Genomic DNA, 23,683 nt, shown 5'->3' with positions numbered 1-23,683 from the left:
GCATGTTTTCTTTGACAATTATTATTATTATTATATATATTATTTTTCATTTTCGATTGATTATGGCCTAATGTTTTATGGGCGTGCTGCACGTCCAGGGTGGCCCTGAGTTTCGAAGGCCCTAGGCGAGTTCCAAAATTGTGGCCTATGTAAACGAAAAAAGCATGACTCAATTTGAAGAAGTTGATATAGTTGTCAATTATGCACTATTAAACAAAATAAAACTTAATTTAAAGTTAGAAATTTGAACAAAAATACTGTGGATAAGCTACTCAATGTTATAAGCTCAACTTGGTTATGGGATCCCATTTGTTAATCGTGTGACATATTACATGTACTAATCTTCATATATATATTATAACTTTCCCCTCCTCAATTGAGGAAGCGTTACTAGAGTGTCCACGTGTCCAGACTAATTACGATAAATCAGAAAGAAAAACAGCGAAAACTAAAAAGAGTCGCACGAAATTAAAACGAAAACCCCAGAACCTCTTTCTTCTCCGCTCACTCATTCAAAACCCCAAAATCTCTTACTTCTCCACTCACTCATTCACTCGTGGAAATCAAGAATATTTCTTTAACTTTCAAATTAGAAAAAACCCAAACATAGATTTAGACAAATAGGTATGAAGAAGAAGAGAAGAAAAAGGGAAGTGGGGAAAGTTCTCCGCTTTATAGTGTGGAGAATATGAAGAAAGATTATAGATTGAAGAAACAGAGGATTCATGCTAGGTTATGGATGAAAGAGATTGAGAAACAAGAGGAAGTTAAGCTGGGTGGTAGTGGTGGTGATGATATTGAAAGATTGCTTGATAGTTGTTCTGAGTAAGTGTTTGATTTGTAATTTGATACAGGAATGAGATTTATTATTTATACTTAGGAATTAGGATGTTAATCTCTGTGCTACATGCAAGATTTTTGAAACCACTATAAACGAGTCTAAAGTTCCGACCACCTCAGAGTTCAACACAAAGCCAGATGGTTGGGAAACAACATCCAAATCTCAAGAGGGCAATGTCTGGGAGATTTCGCAAAGAGAAGATGGCATCCTTCTCCAAGAGTTTGAGCGGCGGATTGCATATAGTAAATTCCAGGTATCCTAACATATTTCAATTTTATAAATCTAACAAACATTATGTTATATTGATGTCTTTAGGAAGGACTATAATAGTTTATGAGTCCCCTAATTTGTAGAAATGTCCCCCTTTTGTCCTCCGTTAACACAAGCCATATCCTACAAATCATATTTACATGTGTGGGAGAAAAAAGAGACAACGCGTGATGAAGGCGCGTGCACGCTCAGTCGGTTCATGACAAGTTGTTCGACTGATATTGGTGTTTCTATAAAAGGGAAGACTCCATTCTTAGAAACAAGAGACGATTTTGTGCACTTGTGTTGTGCCTATATCTTTGTAATAGAACCCTAAATATTAACCAAGCAATAATATCTTTTCCTTCTCCAGTGGACGTAGGTTGTCGCAATAGCACCGAACTACTATAAATATTGTGTTTTGTCTCTTTGATTGGCTATTAAATTCTACATTATATCAGAGCGGAGCGCTTTATCTATTTTCTAAATCAACCTAAATAAACACAAAACACTATGACAAATCCAAAACCAAACCCAAAGTCTGCTGTAACAATAGAGACTGATTCTAATCCCGGTTGGAAGCTGTCATCAATTCTTTTGAATGGAACAAACTATATACCTTGGTCTAAGGCTGTTTTGCTATCTCTGGGTGGCAAGAGAAAATTAGGGTTCATTAATAGTGCAAATGTGTGTCCTTCCATTGATGATGCCGAATACGAGAATTGAGTTTCTAATGATCAGCTTGTTCGATCTTGGTTACTTAATTCGATGGAGTCAACTATTGCTGGAATTTTTACTTTATCTGATTCTGCAAAGGAGATGTGGGATTCAATTGAAGATTATACGAAAACCAGACCAACTCTGCCCGTGTTTTTGAACTTCAACTTGCAATCGGTGCTTTGCAACAAGGTGAGAAGACTTTTACAGAACACCTTGGGAATCTTTAAAAATTGTGGGATGAGTTAAACATATATCGTCCACACACCATAGATGCTAAGACTCTTTTGAAATGGGCTGAAGAGGATAAAATCTTTACAGTATTTCATAGTCTTAAATCAAAATATGAAAATCTGGAAAGTAATATTATAATGGAAAACACTCTTCCATCACTTGCTGTTGTTTATGCAACTATTCAGAGAGAGAAAACAAAGAAGAAAACCATGAACTCCGAGGTGAAGTTTTCAATCTCTGGATCTACTATATTACTTGCAGAAAACGATTTTCGAAAGAAGTCACAGGGATTAGAAAAAGGTAAGGAAAAAAGGGAACCGTCTCACTGTGATCATTGTGGAAAAAACTGGAATTACATCTATATATTAGAAAGGAACTGTCCAAGAAAGATCATGTTGCAGTAGCTGAGACATCAATTTCCAACTCAGATATTAGTCATCAGTTGAGTCAAATTCTCTAACAGCTCACTAAGCATCTAGCAAAGGTGAGTATGTCTGAACTCATGTGTCAGGTAATGAAAGCCTATTTTCTAAAGGGAGTGAGCGATTATGTTTTCTAAAGGGTAGTTAGGTCTTTTCCCCCTTTTTAACCTGAAATAGTCTGTTTTATTTCTCTTTCGTTCTTGGAAGGAAAGTTGCCTCTTTAGGCAATTGCTAACCGATGGCCTCAGGCCGGTGACCGTCGTTAACTCGATAGTCAATAGATAATGGAGGGGACGACTATCTCAGATCCACCTCCTATATCCTCTGTAGAGGTCGTAGTTACAGATCCGGTTAGATCTACTATCAGCCCCTCTGCAACTCAATCATGGAGTTCTCTCTTCATGAGGAGCAAAAATCCTCGTCTCCAACCAAATTTATAGAAAGTATTCCCATCCTTCTTTAATGGTATTGCTGTCATCCCAACAAATATAATAGAAAAAGGAATGGAGGTCTGGAAAGATTATGTCGTGGGTTTTTTTTATAGAAAAAAGATTGTCTTACCCTTTCGTCAAGGAAGCGGTTAAATGACAATGAAAATTGAAAGGAGATTTCAACATTATAGCAGACCGTGAGCTGTTCTACTTCAAATTCTTTAATGATGAAGATAAACAGATGGTCATTGATCAAGGTCCGATTTTTCTTGCTGGAAGGATCTTTGTGGTGCGTCCTTGGTCTACAACAGTGGAGGAATATAGAAGAGGTATCAAGGCCATTCCAATTTAGGTAAGGCTAGATATACCACAGCATCTGTGGACTAAGAATGGGCTGGAATTGGTGTCAAGCTTAATAACCGAACCAGAATCAATTATGCCCGAGTGTGTGTAGTGGTGGATCTCGATTTTAATTTTCCCTCACATTTCCCAGTAGAAATTGGTGAAGGAAATATAGTTGATATTGGTTTGGACTATGAATGGATACCTAACAAATGTTCGTTCTGCAAAGCATTTAGACACTCTGATGCTAGATGCCTAAAGAATCCTACTACCCCAAAGCCTGCCCCTCAGAAGAAACAAGCTAAAAAACCACCTTCTGCCAACTTGTATAATAACAATCAGAGAGAGGAATACTAGATAGGTTCCAAAGAATATGCTTAAAGGCCAAACAACCATTGTTCGAGATGAATATGGAAATTCTTTATCTAAAGAACGACAGCAACAGAATCTTCAATAGTTTCAATACCTCCATCTTCTGTTCTTAATATACAAACAACGGAAGAACGAGTGCCAGTGGCTATCATCACTACAAAATCTGGTGAGGAAAATGTTATGGGTATTCCTCAAGACTCAAATCCTTTTAGTGCTCTAGTGGAACTAGAGGATGAGGATAATGATAGGATTGACAGCTCCACTGAATACCAGAATGCTCTTGAAGAACCACACTTTGCTGAAGACACCTTTTCAGAACCTGGGCGGCTAGTTATTGATCTCAAGTCCTATAAATTGGCAACCCCTTTGGCCAATAGTCTCTTTAAGATGTTGCCGAACCAGCAACCATCTCATGACGATCAGGCTCTGGATATAGTACTAGCTAAATCTCCTGAAGATTCTACTTCTCATGACCACTCCATGGTTATTTTTAATGAAAAAGTTGATGCGCTCACCGATACTAATGCCTCTGAAGATCTCAGCTTTATGAAACCTCAGGATTTGAACTCTGCAGAACTTTATAATTTCTTAAATGCTAAAGAGCATCATGATTCTTGCTAGGGCAATGATGCAACAGCTAGTGAAAATGACTATTTTTCTGATCATACCTATGAAGCTAGGGAATCAGAAAAAGCTCTTAACTTATCTCCTATTCAAGTGATTAGTCCTATCTCCGCAAGACAACAAAGGAAGCAGAAGAATAAAGCAAAAGAATCTATAGTTTTAAGCTCTGAGCTTGAGAAGAAGGATCATTACTGTCCTAAAGGGTATGCTAGGAGCAAGAACAAAAAAGTTTCATCATGATGAACAAACCTATGGGTTTTTGGAATGTAAGAGGTATAAATGATCCTTTTAAAGCTAAAGAAGTAGCTAAGTTTCGGATTGAAAATAATTTTTGTTTATTTGGTCTTTGATATACACAAAAATGATAGTTTTACCTACGAATAAGTAATTAAACTCACGAATAAGTAAAACTAAATGTCTTTTACTCTATTGTATCAAAGTTTTCTACTCTCGTTATCAATGCAATATTAGGAGTAGAGAATTCGTTCCACTCCTAGTTCGTTTAGATGTAATATTTCCTAGTTCATTAATTTTAACAAAATCAATGAGAGTAATGGATTTGAATTTTAACTAAGGCGGTGAATTAACTAATCAAGATGTGATAAACAAAATGACGGCAATTCAATACTAAGATGACAAAATGAGAAGGAATTAGGGGAATTTGATTTCACCTTGAGTCGACTTAATAAACTAACATAAAATTGTTGTAATCCGAATCGCAATGTTTTCACATAACAATTAGGTCTTTCTAATCTCTAATTGTTCATGACAATCTCTACCAACTAAGAATCAGTATGTAAAACAATTAAATCCATTCTCATGGTGAACTAATTACTTTCTATAGTGGAATAGATTATTACAACCATTTCTACGCTAACGCAATCACGTTTTCATCAAGGCTTCCTCAAATCCCTCTAATGGAGGTTTTATCCTTGATTCATCAAACTATCATTTGTAAATGAATATGAAGAGTACATCTTAAAGAAATGAAAATATTACTTTATTTAATCTAATGAACAATAGTCTAATAATTCAAAACTGAACTAAAACTAATTTAGAACTAAGTTTATGAATGACTAACTATCAAATTAAGACTAACTAAGTATAGGAATTATAAAACTAACTTTCTTAAGAGCTAAGCCTTAGTCCTCTTTATATAGGAGAAGCTAGGTCTAACAATTTCATGCATGGGCTTTGGAGCTATGTTTTGGGCCGGAAAATTGAGCCCAAAACCTCATTACTTTAATCCACAAAGGGGTTTTCAGCTGGAAATGACTTCAACAGCCTTTTTGTCCACTTATACTCCTTTGATTGGGTCAAGACTTAAACTATTAGAAATCTCGTTCTGAGCCGGTCGTTTTGACATATGGTAGGTCCAATGCCGAGGTCTGAGTCCAAAGATATGGCCTACGGAAATTCTGTTGACTTTTGTCTTTTCAGCTTTGACCGGGCCTTAAAAAGGCTTTTTCTCCTTGAATCTTAGCATTTAGTCGTAGAACTTCTTAGGAACCAACCTTTTCTCCTTTATCTCGCTAAAGGGAGACATTTCTGCACATATTCGACTCCAATGACTGAAATACACAAGAGCACGATAACAGTACTAACTCTTACTTATTAATCACATAATTGGTCTAAAAGTAATATTGTTAAAGGGTTAAAACTACAGTTTTGAGCTCTTATCAAACCATCCCCAAACAGCATTTTGTTTGTCCTCAAGCAAATATGAGAAATTAGAATAAGTGTCCAAAAATGGAGTTCTAACTAATCTCTTTTCGCTGAGTGCGATTCCATTGACCATATACAACAAGGCCTTAAACCACTAGGAATTTCCTAGTGGACGAGTTATAGCCTCGTGAAAGTTTTCCAGTGAAGGTACTCACAAACTTCATCTATACTACAACGACTAAGAAATAAAACTATTATTTCCTTACCTATTCTCAGATATCTATCCATCTCACTAGCAATGAATACAAAATAATCAAATCGAAACCTAAGCTAATATATGCATAATAATTAATCATCTATGGATAAACATATATATATATATATATATAATGAACTATGCTATGAAATGCAGTAACAGGTCCGTTTCTAATACTTTGGAATAACATCCTTAAGTAGGTCCTCACATAAATGTCAAGACAAAAATACTCTGATTTTTCTGCTCAAGTTTCGTTACTCTAGTGTGCAGTGGGCACACTTTACCTTACAATCTCAATGACACACAAGGAAACCAAAGTCGATCAAACACATCTACCACTTACTATCACTGTAACGCCCATATTTAAAAATACGTATTTATCTATTTATTAATTTAATTATTTAGTTTTAAAATTCGCTGTATTGGATTTTGGAATATGTGGGCCTGGTTTTTGGGCCCGAGTCTGTGTTGGGCTTGGGTTTCAAACCCAAGTATATAATCACATTGTTCTAGAGAATAGGGTTGGAAGAGAATAAAAAAATAATAAAAAATGGAGGCAGAGCTAGAAACTCGTTTGCTGGAAGGTGGAGCGCGACGATTCGGACTAGGAGGATTCGTGGAGCTGTTAAGACAGGTGAGTAGAGTTTATCTCTCACCACTACTAAAACTATGATTTTTTGTCATTTTAGTATTTACTTAATTCTTCGGCCGAAAGTGTTTCCAACCGTTTTTATAATTTTTAGTTAATTGGCGATATGTTTTAGATTTTAGTTGACTGGCTTTGAAGCTCAAAAAGCGTTAATGGCCTTGAAACCAAAAAAAAAAAACAGTGGTCCTGTATATGATTTGTAACTGTTTGTATTTATTTCTCGGTTATACTCTTGTTGTGTTGATTGTATTACTGATTGGAGGTTAGTGGGGGATTGAATGCCGGATTTGGGTGGGGTGTGGAAGCTCGTTCAAGCTTTGAACAGTATTAATGGCGGTCACCTATCCTGATGATTGTTTGAACTTTTGTCGTTTGATTTGGTTTGGAATTTGTTGGTTTGATGGATTGTTGGTGATGGGGGTCATGTAGGGTGTGTGAGGGCGGTAGATGGGAGCTGTCGAAGCTCTGTTAATGGCGGATGAGATGTCGATCTAGTGTGGAGGAAGGGTTCAATGAATTTTATAATGTAGTTGTGTTGGTTGTCGATTGAAGGGGGTGTGTTTGAGTGTGTGGGGGCTATCGGAGGGGGTAGAAGCCATTAATGGCGGCGAGAAACTTCCAGATCTCGTTTGGTTGAAGAATTCGGAATGTAAGAATTAGAGTTTTTGGTTTTGTTAAAGTTGTAGGGGTTTCTATGAGGATTAAAATCGGCGGGTTTGTGTAGGGTGGTGTGTGGAGGTTGTGGTGGCCGGCGTGCGAGCTGGTGGTGGAGGCTGCTGGAGGAAGGAGATGACCGGTTGGGCCTTGGGCCGAACCAATCAGTTACTTGGGCTGGTTTAGATTGTTGGGCTTTAGTTCTAGTTGTTGGGCCAGACCAGTTTTGTTAAGTTTGGACCAGTTCTATTTTGTTTTGTTTGGGCCAAAACTAATTAGTTTTCTTTGGGCCGATTTATAATTTTATGTGGGTTAGTCCTTATGACCCCTATTGGGTCAGGTTGAATAATAAGTTGGTTTAGACTTTTGGGGCCAGGTTCTAAGGTTTGGGCTTGGCCAGTTGGGTCCGAACCATTACTTTGGTCATGAGCCCATGAGCCATGCACATTGCCCTTAGCCATGAACCATGGCTATGACCCTGAACCTGTTGAACATGGAAACGACAGTTTGACTTTGACAATGATGTATTGACTTTGACCATGACAGTTTGACTTCGACCATGATGTGTTGACTTTGACAATGATGTGTTGACTTTGACTTTGACCGTTGACCGTTGACCGTGGAATGTTGATTTTTTCCAGTTTTTCACATATTTAAGAATATGGACAAATATAGTAATAAAATATTGTTGAAAATTATATAACTTTGTTTGTTATTATCTAATTAAGATTTGACGTGAGTAGGGTGTAAAGCGTATAAATATTGGGCTTTGATTGTGGACTGTGGACTGTTTAATTGTGCTACGTTTTATGTTGTAAATTGTATGGACAAATCAAATGTTAAAATGCTGTGGAAGCTTGTATAAATTTGGTTGTCATTATCTAATTAAGATTTGACGTTGATATTGTGACATTATATAATATGTTGGGATATATATATTAAAGGCAATAGTTTTGGAGAAATAAATGTATAGACACTCCATTATTTTATCTGTGAGATGCTAGTAGAGTATTTGTGGATATTTCCCACGGGATTGTGGCGTAGTACAATAATATATTGGCACGTGAAAGAATGAAAGTGGTTACGAGATATAATTGAGATATTTCTAAATATTGTGGCTTAGTGCAATAAGGTATTTGACCTGCACGTGATATAGTGGATTTATTATGAGTCATTAATGTATGACACCTGAATAAATTACATAACGAAAATCCTGGAACCTGACTACCACAACTCGTGTGATTTGCCCTGTGTGGGCGTATGTGATATGGTTGGCCCTTGTGTAGGGTGTATATATAAGATGTTGATTGACCCATGTGTTGGGCAATCGTAGCCGAATAGTGGCTTGATTATTCCATTCGCAAATATTGGAACGAGATGCGCGATATTTTATGCCGAATAGTGGCAGTACTTATATAATGGCTTTCGTAGTGTGAGGGTTACCTGGTGTGCGGCATCTCGCTCAGGGTGGTTACGCACGAAGTGGTTCATTATGTAAGGGGAGGCATGTGGATATACATGTTCGGCATTGGGTAGCGATTGTGGTAGCCAGGGAAACTAGGTAAGACATAGATACGACGTGATTTTAGGGACACGCAAAGAAAGCCTTAATTAATATAATTATGGTAATATGTTGTTTAACTATATATCTTTAAATATAGGATTGTATATGGCTTTGCAAAAGAGTGGGTCAAACTTATTACTCGTGCAGAGACGACCCACTCTGTATTTGAGCATGAAATGCGGTACGTATATAATATGCTTGGTTGGTTATTTGTTTAGTTCGAACCTAAGGCGCCTCGATGGAGGAACTACATGCCTTATTTATTATGCGTATAGTTGTTGTGTGGTTAGTGGGAAGTTAAGGCGCTTCAGGGGAGGAACTACCTGCCTTAATTATTGTACTTAAGGATGTTGTATTAGTTGTTGGAAGTTAAGGCGCCTCGGTGGAGGAACTAACTGCCTTATGGATTGTGTATGTATATGTATAAATATATGTTGTATTTTAGAGCTACTCACACCAAGCATTTTTATAATCTTGACCGATTTGCATGTTTGTTTATCGGGTGTGTTCATTAAATGAACATAGTTGATAAGTCTTAACGTGTTTAGTGTTGAAGAAGATTGGTTCTTTGCTTGTGGTTTCGTTAAGTAATCGCATTTCAAGATAGGCTTTGTTTTTCTTTGAGGTGATATAGATTTTCAGTTGAGATAAGGTTATTTGCATTTTCATTTGTTAATTTTTGTAATGAAGATGACTTTTCTTAATTTGAAATTTTATTGGTTTTTAAATTATCGGCATATTTAAACTGTTTATGGGTTTTTAGGAGTTGAGAGTGCATCACACCTCGGAGATCGAAGAGTCGGGAACAAATAATGTTTTTCCGAATTCTGTCAAAATTCGGGGTATGACAATCACACTAACTTATTCCTAATTGAGCTAGAGGTCTTTATTAAATGTTGCGGGGATTAGGTGATGGTTTAAGAATGAAGGAAATGGATATTCAAAAAGAACCAGTCTGAGATAATAGAGTCTTCATATTTTGTATTTTAGAGAAAACCTTATTCTTACCTTGCTTCTATACTTTGTTTCCATCCTTAGCATTTTTTTTTTCTTTTTCTTTTGGCTTTTGACTCATTTGATTATGTTTTTAGAGTTCTAACTTTTTATTTTATTTTATTTTATTTTTTTCTGGATGAAAACTTTATTTTCTTTTCTTATTTGAAGCAACTAACAAATTCTTGATTTCAAAGGTCTTTATCTTTATTCTTCATTTCATCTCTATTCTCAGACTCATTCAAAGATGGGTAGGCTGATTTTTATTTTTATTTTGTTTTGTAAAAGGGTAAAGGATTTGCGGTTTATGAAAGGCTAAAGAAAGGCTCAGAGGGGTAACTAGCGGAAAATTATTTCATATAAGTTTAAATTTCTGGCTATATCAATCCAAAGAGGGCCTAAATTCTTGCTTAGGATATGACATAATGATCAAGCAAGTGGACGTGTGATTTCTCTATTCGGAATTTACTTCTCCCTTGTGTCATTTCTCAAATATTTCACTCATATAAGGCTTTAGGATATATTCTCACAGGATTTGTAGAATAAGTACTCTAGCCTAGATTTCAGAAACTTATTGTCAATACAAACATAGATGCTCATGCAATATATTTATAAAAAGATGCAAATATTAACTACATATTAACCTAAGTTTCTAAAACTATTCTAATGCAAAAGCTAACGTGAAACTTCTAGATTATTAAGAGCATAGGGAAAGAAAATAATACCAATATTTCTAAGTGTATAACATAACTTTTTATTTATATTTTTGATTTTTTGATTTTTTTACTAGAAAACAAGTGCATATTTTACATATCTATATCTTAACAGGTGCCTTAAATTACACATGTTTTTATGCCACCCCCAAACAAAAGCATGCTTTGTCATCAAAGTATTGACATAAGAAGGGTAGGAAAATACCATGGAAATGCGTGAAATTTTGGAACATTTGCAAAACAAAGTTAAAACATACTAATATATATATAAATAAAAACAAACGCAACTCTATATGAGTTCCACCCGTTATGGGGTTACAAAAAAGTAAATTGCTTGGGGCATAAGCAGACACGAACAAAAATAAAACTTACCTCCTATCCAACATTTAGGCGTCATTGACCTCTTCTATAAAGAAGTGAGGTTCCTTCGCATCCTACCATGCCATGATGATTTGCCAGGCCTCACGCCATTTATCATCTACAATCGCTAGCCTGTTTAGCGCCACTTGGTCGGATGGGGTGTAGGGGGCAACCTAATGAGGTTGTAGCCTCCACCCCGGCCAAGTCATTGCACAGAAAGAATGAATAATGCAGTTTGTGGGTCTCACAATGTCAACCCCAACCCAATCCGTGAAATGGGCACAAAATGCAAGAAAGAAACATAGCATGATACGCCAAACTAAGACAGGCATAAGAAAGTACTTATGCCTCATACTCTGGGCTCATGCTAAACTAGACATTAATGTCTTGGGAAGGTCATATAGCAGACGTCCCTCAGCTAGAGCAAGGAAAACATCGCAAGTGGCGTCATTCGCACAAGAAAAACGCCACTCCCCTAATATGTTTAGCATGATAAAGAACATTACCGTGCCCACGTTAAGGGACAAGCTACCAAGGGCTACGTTATATGTCCCTTGGTCCTCTACATGGAAAATTCCGACCCCATAAGTCTCATGCAAAAGCTCATAGTTGTAGGCAGAGAAATTATCAACTATATAACCCCATGAGTCTTGAATCTCAGCAGGTATAGGAAGCTCAATAGCAAAATCCAACAAGAACTTGGTTATGTCCATTGTTTTATCATCAATGGTGATGGAGAACACGTGTTCTCCATTCATCCGATAAAAGAATTTACAATGTTCATAAAAATATGAAGTAAGTGCAAGAGAGTAAAGTTCATCAGAACCTACCATTAGCGACTGCCATCCTGCTTGTATGATCACTTCGCAAAACCAAGATCTGTACGTGTCGCTTGAGAACAAATCTTCGAAAGACTGCTCCGGTATGAGTGTAGGAGACTTCATATCAAACAACACACTCTAGAGCTGCTGGAAACAACCTCAGAAGAATTCACAAAAAAATCAGAAATTTAAGTGGCTGCGAAGGTCAAGGCACGGGGCGCGCTCAGAATTGGCCTGTGAAGGGTGCAGGGTGCGCTCTTGTCTTGCTCGGGGTCCAAGCACTTCAGTGCAGGGTGCGCTCACAATTGGGTTGTGTAGGGCGCAGGGTGCGCTCCGTATACCTTGAGTGCTCTGCAGTGATAAAACTAAGAGAAAAGTGAGAAGTGAAAGTGAGAGTGCAAGGTGAGAGGTGTGTGAACAAGTTTTGAGTGAACCAAGGATTTATAGAGAGCTAGTTTCTTAATCCAACATTCACAAGTTGCCCAAATTGTTAAGGCGGGATGATGGAAACAGAAATTTCTAAAACCAAAACGGAAACAAGTTAGGTGCATATTCCAAAATCAAACCAATAGCTTTTTGGCTGAAACTAAAATAGCACAGTTCCTATTTCTAAACCTTGAGGTTGCACACACCAAAAGTAGCTTATTCTAGCCACACCAATATTACCAGTATTCTCACACAACTCATATTTTCACAGTTTTGCAATATTAACTTCTAAAACGGTGGATAGGATACAAACAATGCTAAAAATAATAATACCACCCCCAAACAATTCGGGAAGGTGGGATTCATGGAAAAAAAAAACATCGCATGCTTGGACAAAAACCAAATTAAATTAAATTAGAAATTCAAATAACAATTAACTACATAATTCCAATTTAACTACTGAATTTGACAACTCAACATCCAATCTATTGAAAACAATAAAAATACATCAAAATAACAAATGTCCTAAACCACTAGCCACGAGATGAAGAAGGGCCACGAGATGAAGATGGGCCACGAGATGAAGATGGGCCATGAGATGAAAATGGGCCAGAGTCATCCGGCCTTCGGCGGCGACGCTCATGCCTCTCGGTGTCGTCAGAAGTAGATTCCTGATAAGGTGGCATGTGTAGTAGCACTTCTATATGGAACTTCCGTTGTTCCTCTATAAATTTCTCGCGCTCCTTATCACGTTGGACTAGGGTCGCCAAGTTATCCTGGATCTCCTGGTTACTAGCACTGAGCTCCTCATAATTCTGATGCATGGTAGTCTGCCGAGTTTGGAGATCTCCACAAATGGTATTAAGAGAATGCATGCCACGATGAAGCAATGCCATGCGTTCTACATCAGAAGTAGCCTTTTCAAAGGCATCAACATCAAAACATGCCATGTCTTCCTCATCATCATCCGAATCGACAACCCTATCCTCAAGCAACCTCCACGTCTTCGGGATACATTCCGTATAAGCAATTGCATTTGCATGCAACTTCAACATAATACGTTAAGATTTCGGAATAGCTCCAAAACGCAACATGATCTTAGTAATCAAAATAGGGAAGGGTGCAATACTTTTTCCAACGCCTGTAATCATATTTAGCAAAAAGTCGATCGAGGATGTAAAAATCATACCTTTTCTGATGTAATACCCAGAGAACGTGCAGACAGTTCAAACTGATGTCACTAAACTTCTCTTTCCCAATGACATTCTTACCAACCCACTAAGCTATAGCCAGCTGGTTGGTTCTCAGAGACGATCATTACATAACGCGATTTCAAGATCAGATCATCCTTCCAACACAATCTCTCTCATCAACGCCTCTATCCCCCAATACTGGGATTCCTGCACTGTGGCTATGAGATTGTGTCTTGCCTGATCGTCTAGAATCCTAGACAACACATTTGTACACACTTCTTTCCTCATACTATTCACCTTCACAAAAATTTTCCGACCATCCAACTCCCTTCTTATAGAATTGCAGCACCAAATTGGTGTGATAAAAGTCATTCGTCAAATACCACAACTTCGTCCACCTCCTACTAATCATCTCGTCACTATAAAAAGGCGTAAAATGGTCGGCAGTAAAAACTTGTTCCGGAAGAATTCTTCGGGTTTGAGCCATTGAAGTATGGAAGTCGAATTTGGGTTTGAATGCAATATGGGGAACGAGTTTGAATCAAACTTACTCAAATATATGTGGCGTGGTGGTTTTTGGATTGAAACTCACTCAAAAATTAAAATTTTCGGTGGTTTAATGGAGGTGGAGAAGAAAAAATTGGTGTAAGGGTTGTATTGGAGTGAGGGTGGTTTGATTTGAGTGGAAGAATCGGTGGTAGCTTTTAAATTGGAGATGGTTTTTTTTTTTTTTTTCTTGGTTCATTAATGGAGGCTGATGGAGGCGGAGTGGAGAGCATTTTTTTTTTTGCTAATTCTGTCCCTATGTGCGCAAACTTAAAACTGATATTCTCGACTCGTTAACGGTCCGATTTTTGCTAATGAGTTATGAAAACGATCATGAGAGAATTTCCAATTCAATGATCCATAAAACACTCTATTTTAACCGTGGGGTTTTTTTTTTATTTATTGGTAAGCCTGTTTTAAATGAGATTAATAACTCTTTGATGCTGGCGGGGTTCGAGCCCCAGACCTCTGGTATCATCACTCAAAGGTTTTACCGACTTTGCTAGTTGGCACCTGCTATTCTAATCGTGGTTAACATATAAAAAGATAAAAAATGTCTCGAAGTGCGTGCATGGCATAAGTTATGTGAACAAATGAAATATAAAGTTATAGATAATGTCAACCCGAATTAAAATACGATTAAACAACATAAGCAACAAGAATAGGAGTAATCAAGAATGGAAAGACCAACACCCCACCCCCAAACAAAATTTTTGACAACTAGTTTAAAAAAATTTGTTTAAAAACGTGGGTATTTTAAAGTCAGATTCCCGAGACTTGCTAGATTACTATTTTTATGGTTTTAATATTTTTTACTTTTTATGAATACGGATTAATCTAAGGAAAAACAATAAAGCAATAAAGACATAATTCACACCATAGAGAAACATGACTCAAAAACTGAGAAAATATGCAAGAGTGTAAAACGTGAATTATGTTAAACGTGGACTTAGGATCTGGTACTTACATCCACACACTCTAATAGGAGGGCCCAATTACCTTAATAGTGTACTTACCAATATATGGAAGAGTTGAATGGAGTACACCGAAGAATAAAATGAGCCGTTTATAGTCAGATACTCAAGACTTTAACAAATAACTAGATATATATACACACCTTGCAGTTTGCCATATATCAACAACCGAAATAGTTGTGGATCTTGCCATAAATAATTATCAGATAAAACACATCCAAACACCATCAAGCACCATGATTTCTCATGACGTGGCATAATAGAATGAAAGAGAATACTGATGAATCTAGAATCTAGCCTAGCATGCAAAGTCTTCTTGATTTTCCAACAAAAGGGTGGGCAAGTGAATGATTGTGAGAAAATAGATGGTTGTGGAAGATATGGTGGATATGGATGAATTGTAGAAGTAAGAAATGGAAGAAATAAGAGAGTGGGTTTATCATAAAATTCATTGGTGGAGTGGGTTTGTATACTTACACAACTGAAAATGAAAGTATCTGGTGGCTCTGTAGGTAGTAATTTCGTACTAGGAGAATTTAGAAATCATGAAACACAGGAAAAACAAGAGGGTCAAGTGCAAACTCAAGGTTCCTTTGAAAAGGTGGAGGGCAGGGAACATTGATGGAAGGTGAATGGGTGATAGGATAATGTGAGGTGGGTGAATGGTGTTCAGCTAGAGCTCTCAGGTCTATATCATCAGAAGTTTTTAGATATGCAAGACATTCTTCAATGGGTGGGTTAGAAGAATCACTGGGATAGTAGGTGAAAAATTATTCTTCTGTCATGGCGTCAATGTTGGAACTTCCGAAGGAAAGGAATTGGTGCATCTGATTATCAGGAAATGTATTGTCGAAATAATCTTGAGCTAAGCTCTCGATCATGTTAACCTCTCCATCCAAAGTCGTATATGGGAACTATTTTGTCATTTTAAAAACATTTACCTCAACAGAAAGATGGCCAAAAGACATGGACATTGAACTATCGCGGCAGTTTATGAGTGTGTTGGTAGTAGCCAAGAACGGACGCCCTAAAATGATAGGAATAGAGTCGTTAGCGACTTCTGTGTCGAGGATAACGAAATCAGTCAGATAGTAGAAATCCTGAACCTTAACAAGCACTTTTTCAACAACACCCTTAGGATACTTAATAGACCGATCAGCTAATTGCAACGTCATTTTAGTAGGTTGTATATCTTGTAGACCTATTTGTTTATAGAGATAATAAGGGAGTAAGTTAACATTCGCCCCCAGGTCTAATAGAGCAGTTGTCATGTGAGTATCCTCTAAGGTGCATTATACAGTAGGACGCCCATGGTCCTTGTACTTAACAATTCCATTATGCTTGGATAAAGTTGGAAATTGTTTAGTTAAAAAGGCGTCTTTAGGAATATTTGTTTTACACCTAGTAGTGCACAACTATTTTAGAAACTTAGCATGTTGTGGTAACTTTTTAATAGCTTCTAGAAAAGGTAAGTTTATCATTAGGTTTTTAAAAACTTCTCTAATTTTATCAAAATTTGTATCCTTGTTTAACATGGCTAATCTCTGGGGAAATGGTGGTTTCTCTCTATATTTAGCATATGGATCAATATGATGTTTAACCTTGGCCATTTGTTTCTTAGGTTGTGGTTTAACTGGTACCTCTACAGGGATAGGATCTTCAGTTTCTATTTCGGTATCTAGTAAGTTTTCATTTGTTTTGACTATTGGTGGTGTAATAACGGGCATAGTTAAGGCGTTATCAACCATTTTGCCAGAATGGAAAGTGGTGATAGCATTTATCTCACCTATGTTTCCATTTTCATTACTAGTATTACCGGTTAATTCAAAGGTTGTGTTAGACATTTTGGGATTAAGTATAACTTGACCTGGAAACACACCTTTTGGTTGTACTTTCTCTTGGGTTAACTGCTGTACGTAAGGAAAGTTGGATAGACTGTAAAATCTATTGTTGGGTTTGCATGTAGGCGTCGAAACGATCTGGTTGTGGGGGAGTGGTTGTTACAGGAACTATCTCACATTGATTATTAATGGGTGGGTTGTGATAGTTATTATTAACCGGAACGATACCTCTATTAGCATTATAATTATTATTGTTATAATTATTATAATTACCTTATCCTTGTCCTTGTCGTGGTAGAGCTTGGTTGTAATTGTTTGCTGGCCTAACATTTTGATTATTATACCCTGGAGGTGTAACTTGTTGATTATTTTGCCAATCGAAGTTGGGGTTTTATCGCCAAGGTGCGTTAGGCTCGCTATTAATGGAACAAACATTGTTCGGCTTTACGGATGTATTTTTATAGACTAGAGGACAGTTGGAGTCGGGATGTGTAGGACTCAAACAGAAATTACAGGGAATAGAGTTGACATTCATGACAGGGGTAGGCTTTTGTTGAATAGAAATAGCTTCTACCTTTTTAGTGAGGGATTCAATTAGAGTTTTAAGCTCAGGATCAGATTTAACCTCAAACAGACTGGTAGCCTTAACTGTTAAAGAAGAACTAGCGGAGCGGGGGATATGGTCACTACCCCCTAGTTATTATTACACTTTGTTTGATCTTTTAAAAACCTATAAGCCTCTGAGGCTCATTTACTGAGGAAACTACCCCCATTCATTATATCAAGGACCTCTTTGTGATAGTGTAAAAGCCCCTTGAAAAAGGCACGAACTAACGTGTCTTTCGCAAGGTTATGATGTGGACACTCTATAAGAAGATTAGTGAAATGATTCCAGGCCTCTGAAAAGGATTCATGAGGATTCTGGCGGAAAAAATAAATCTTTGAAAGCATTTCATCTGTCTTCAGTGGTGGGTAAAAATGTTTCATAAACAATTGAACAAGTTTGGCCCATGAGTCCACAGAATTAGGCGCTTGGGCAGTTAACAAAGATGCCGCCTTATCGGCTAGGATGAAAGGAAACACCCTCAGTTTAATTTGTTCCGCACCTACCATAGGATGATGGAATGTAGTAAGAACTTGTTCAATCCTACGCATATGCTGATAAGGTTTTTCATGGACTAACCCATAAAAAACTGGTAACAAATTAAATATATTCGGGGGGATTTGGAAATCCCCCGCTGGATTTGCAAGAACGATGCAAGATTTCAGGCTATCATTCAGGGCTTTGTAAAAGTCAGAAAGAGGAGTCTTTTTTTTTTCAGCCATTATTTTAGGTGTAGTGTGTGGTATATTAGATAGGTGTGTGTGTTGACGTTCACGATATATTACATTAGTCATTTTTTCTCTAACTGACCTTAATCTCATGCAAGACTAAGTCCAATATTAAAGAAACATGACAATAGTCAAAACAACCCTGATATAATAGAATAAATCCTCTAACAGGAGAGGCGAGGAGTGGAAGAAGGAGTACCTGAATGTCTCCTTGCTACACATTTGAATAGTGTCTTCTATACGCGATTTTAGTGTATTCAAGCAGATAGCAACATTGAATAACTTTGAAAAAAATGAAAGTTTGAACTAACCTGTGAAATCGGGCTTATTCAGAAGAGGGCGCGTGGCGCGCTCGAATTTTACCTAATAAGGGTGCGGGTTGCGCTCTTGCCTGACTCGAAGTCTAGGCACTTTAGCGCGGGGTGCGCTTCAAATTTGCCTAACAAGGGCGTGAGGAGAGCTCTTGCCTTGGAAGATGTCTAGGCACTTTAGCGCAGGGTGCGCTCAGTGTATTTATGCGAAAAAAATCAATTTCTAAAGCAAGCAACCACAGTTAGAACCAAACAAGGGTGGGTGGATTTAATGGGATTTTGGTAGGATTAACACTACGAAAGGAATTGAATCTAAACAAAACTACGATGGCAGTGGCGCCATTTGATAAATATAAAAATGATAGTTTTACCTACGAATAAGTAATTAAACTCACGAATAAGTAAAACTAAATGTCTTTTACTCTATTGTATCAAAGTTTTCTACTCTTGTTATCAATGCAATATTAGGAGTAGAGAATTCGTTCCACTCCTAGTTCGTTTAGATGTAATATTTCCTAGTTCATTAATTCTAACAAAATCAATGAGAGTAATGAATTTGAATTTTAACTAAGGTGGTAATTAACTAATCAAGATGTGATAAACGAAATGATGGCAATTCAATACTAAGATGACAATATGAGAAGGAATTAGGGGAATTTGATTCCACCTTGAGTCTGTAGGAACCATGTTATTTCAGAACCAATATTTCTACAAACCGCGAGAACCACGCGCAGCGGAATTAATGGGGTTCTCACGATTTTGAATAAAGAACATACCTTTTGAGAATCGGCTTAGATGTAATATCTGAGAATCAAAGCTTTATCAAATCCGAAATCAACCCCTTGATCTTCTGTTATATTCCTTTAGAACAGATTGGACATTGTGTGTGCAACGATCTACCAATCCCCTTCTTTCTCACAAAGCTAGATTCAATTTTGGATCTATCTTTCCTTGCCTCTTTTTTTAATCTAGTGAATAGTGAATAGGTTAATTTTGGCAAGAGAGAAAAAGTATTCTATTTATAGGCTACAACAGGGACCATGAGGAGAAATTAGGGTTGGGCCTCCTGACGGGCTTGGGCTTCCCATGTTTGCCCAGAACACACGACCCAAGTCCGTCAACAAATAGCTTATTCCATTAAAGGCCATTGTTGCACTACCGCCCTAATCCTAAATTACGTGTCAGCGTTTATGGGCTCCATATTATATGCTCGTTGATCTCCCCGTGTTTAAGATATCGAATGTCCGTTGATTAAGTCAAGTTATTCACAACTACATTAATCAACTTCTTATGTCCTTGAGTAGTACCACTCAACCTCATTGTCATGTGATAAGAGCCCAAAACTGTAGTTTTAACCCCTTAATAATACTACTTTTAGACCAATTATGCGAGTAATAAATAAGAGTTAATACTAATTACGTGCTTTTATGTATTTTAGGCATGTAACTCAATTATGTGCAGAAATGCGCCACTTTGGCGATATAAAGGAGCAAAGGGTTGGTTCCTAAGAAGTTCTGTGATAAAGGCCAAGATTCAAGGAGACAAAGCCTTTATGAAGCCCGGTCAAAAGCTGAAAAGTCAACACGGGCAGAAATAGTGCACAAGTCAGCAGAACTTCCGAAGACCATATCTTTGGACTCAGGCCTCAGATTTGGGCCTACCTTATGTCAAAACGACCGCCTCGGAAAGAGCTTTCCAATGGTCCAAACCTTGACCCAATCAGAGGAGCATATGTGGATGAAAAGCCTGCTGAAATCAGATCCAGCTGAAAAAAGTCATGTGGTATGGACTGAAGAGATAGGGTTTTGGGCTCAATTTTCCGGCCCAAAACATGGCTCCTCAGCCCATGCAAAAAATTGTGGATCTGGTCTCCTCCTTTACATAAAACAAGACTTAGCTTTTAAGAAAGGGATAGTTAGATAGCTTAGAATGGAAAGTAGCCATTAAAATAGCTTGTAGATCTAGTTTTTGAATTCAATTAGTTAAATTAATTAGTTTCATACATTGTTTTAGATTAATTCTTTGAATCATAGTTCTTCATTGATTAGATAAATAAAATAGTTATTTCTTGTTCATTTCGATTTTGTCATTTAAAATTGTTAGATATAATTTCAGTTGTTGTTATTCAATTCTTAGTTATTAATTTAGAATTCAATTATTGTTTAGTTAAATTTAATAAAGTTATAATCTTTATATTACGTAGTTTTAATTCACATCGTAGAATAATTCCCACCATTGCTCTCATTAGACTTTGAATAGATTAGTCAATATAGGAAACTTGAATGCTAAAGAACTAAGAGTGGAACGAACTTTTTACTTCACTCTATTTCGATAGAATTGAGAGTATAGAAATCTTTGATAGCAACGCGTAATTAAGTTTAGTTTCACTTGTGTTTTGAGTTTCATCGTTCATTTCGTAGGTAAACTATTCAATTTTACGTTTATCAAATAGCGCCGCTGCCATCTTAGTACTCTTTAGTATTGTTTTCTATAGACTTGATAGTTTTTCAAAGTCCCATAACCCACCCACCCTTGTTTCGATTCTCACTGTGGTTGTCTATTCCAGCTTTGCAAGTTTCCACGAAAAATTACTCGGAGCGCACCTGCGCCCTGGGCAAGCCAAAGTGGAGCGCACCTTGTGCCCACATGCCTGGAATCCCACCCTTTGGCTGAGCGCCACCTGCGCCTACCAAGGCCAACTTGAAGCGCCACCGCTGCGCCCTGCGCTGGAATCCTACCTTTTGCCTAAGCGCGACCTGCGCCTTGCCTAGGCATATTTGGAGCGCACCCATGCCCTATGCTGAAACTGCCCGATTTCCACAGGTTTGTTTTGAACTTCCATTTCTTCAAAGTTTTTAGTGTTCTAACTTGTTATATACACTGAGCATTCATAAACAAGACGCTATTCAAAAGCGAAGCAGGAGGCTTTCAGGTACTCTTTTCTTCCACACCTCGCATATTCTGTTAGAGGTTCATACTAGTATATCAGGATTGTTTGGAGTGTTGTTGTGTTTCATTAATATTGGTCTTAGCCTTGCATGAGATTAAGGTCGGGCCGAAGAAAAACACCTAACGTAATTAACCGACAACGGCAACAAATAAGTCTTTCTAGTATACCACTCACTACACTTCTAGCTAGCATACCACACACACCACCTGAAGTAATGGCTGAAGAAAGAGAGTCTCCTCTCTCTGACTTTTACAAAGCCTTGAACGATAGCCCTAAATCTTGCATCGTTCTATCAGACCCAGTAGGGGATTTCCGAATCCCCCCAAATATATTTAATTTGTTACCCATTTTTCATAGGTTAGACCATGAAAAACCCTATCAGCACATGCGTAGGATTGACCAAGTCCTTACTACATTCCACCATCCTATGGTAGGTGCTGAACAAATTAAACTAAGGGTATTTCCCTTCACCTTAGCCGATAAGGTGGCGTCTTGGTTAACTGCCTAAGCGTCTAATTCTGTGGACTCGTGGGCTAAAGTTGTTCAACTATTCATGGAACATTTTTACCCACCACTGAAGACCGATGAAATGCTTTCCAAGATTCATTTCTTTCGACAGAATCCTTATGAATAATTTTCAGAGGCTTGGAATCGCTTCACTGATCTACTTATAAAGTGTCCACATCATAACCTCGCGAAAGACACGTTAGTTTGTGCCTTTTTCAAGGGACTTCTACACCACCATAAAGAAGTCCTTGACATAATGAATGGGGGTAGCTTCTTAAGTAAAGGAGCCTCAGAAGTTTATAAATTTTTAGAAGATCAGACTCGTAATAATAGCGGGGGTAGTGGACGATATCTCCTTAACGCTAGTTCTTCTACAATAAATAAAGGCCGCCCGGTATGTTTGAGATGAAACCCGATCCGAAACTTAAAAATTTAATCGAATCTCTAACTAAAAAGGTAGAGGCTATTTCTGTTCAACAAACGCCTATCCCCGTCATGAATGTCAACTCCAATCCATGTAATTTTTGTTTGAGTCTAGAGCATCCCGACTCCTATTGTCCTTTCGCATATGAGCAACAACAATCACAACAAGATAACGTTTGTTCCATTAATAACGAACCTAACGCAGCTTGGCGACAAAACCCCAACTTCGGTTGGCGGAATAATAAACAACCTCCAAGGTTGTTTAACCCAAATGTTAGGCAAACAAACAATTATAACCAAGCTCAACCACGACAAGGTCAAGCACAAGGTCAGAATAATTATAATAATTATAACAATAATAATTATAATGCTAATAGAGGTATCGTTCCGGTAAATAATAACTACCAAAATCCATTCATTAATAATCAACGTGACATAGTTCATGTCACACAACCAATAGCAAATACTACTCCACAACCGGATCGTTTTGATACCTTTATGCAATCTCAACAACAGATTTTACAAGCCACCCAACTTTCTTTACAACAGTTAGCTCAAGAGAAAGTACAACCCAAAGGTGTGTTTCCAGGACAAGCAATACCTAATCCTAAAACACCAAACACAGCCTTTGAAGTAAACGGTAATACTAGTAACGAAATTGCAAACGTAGGAGAGATAAATTCCATCACCACTCTCCGTTTAGGCAGAGTGGTGGATAACAAAGTAACTATGTCTATAGTTACCCCACAAGGAGTTCCTACACCAGATATTATACTAGATACCGAAACAGAAACTGAAGATCCTACCCCTGTAGAGGTACCAGTTAAACCACAACCTAAGAAGCAAAAAGCAAAGGTTAGATATCCAGTAGAACCATACGCTAAACATAGTAAGAAACCACTGTTTCCCCAGAAATTAGCTATGTTAAAAAGAGATACAAACTTTGACGAGATTATGGACGTTTTCAAAAATCTAACGATTAACCTACCCTTTCTCGACGCAATTAAAAAATTACCTCACCATGCTAAGTTTCTTAAGGAGTTGTGTATTACTAGGAGTAGGACAAATATTCCAAAAGACGCCTTTCTCTTCAACAGGTTCCAATTTTATCGAGAACATAATGGAATAGTTAAGTACAAGGACCCTCGGGTCATCCTATCAGATAATGCACCTTAGGAGATACTCACGACGACCAACGCTTTTTAGACACGGGCGAGTGTTAACTTACTCCCTTATTATTTATATAAATAAATAGGTCTACAAGAAATGCAAC

The sequence above is a fragment of the Coptis chinensis genome, chromosome 6, assembly GCF_015680905.1.
Source record: "Coptis chinensis isolate HL-2020 chromosome 6, ASM1568090v1, whole genome shotgun sequence".
Taxonomy (NCBI): Eukaryota; Viridiplantae; Streptophyta; class Magnoliopsida; order Ranunculales; family Ranunculaceae; genus Coptis; species Coptis chinensis.
This window is presented reverse-complemented; position numbering follows the sequence as displayed.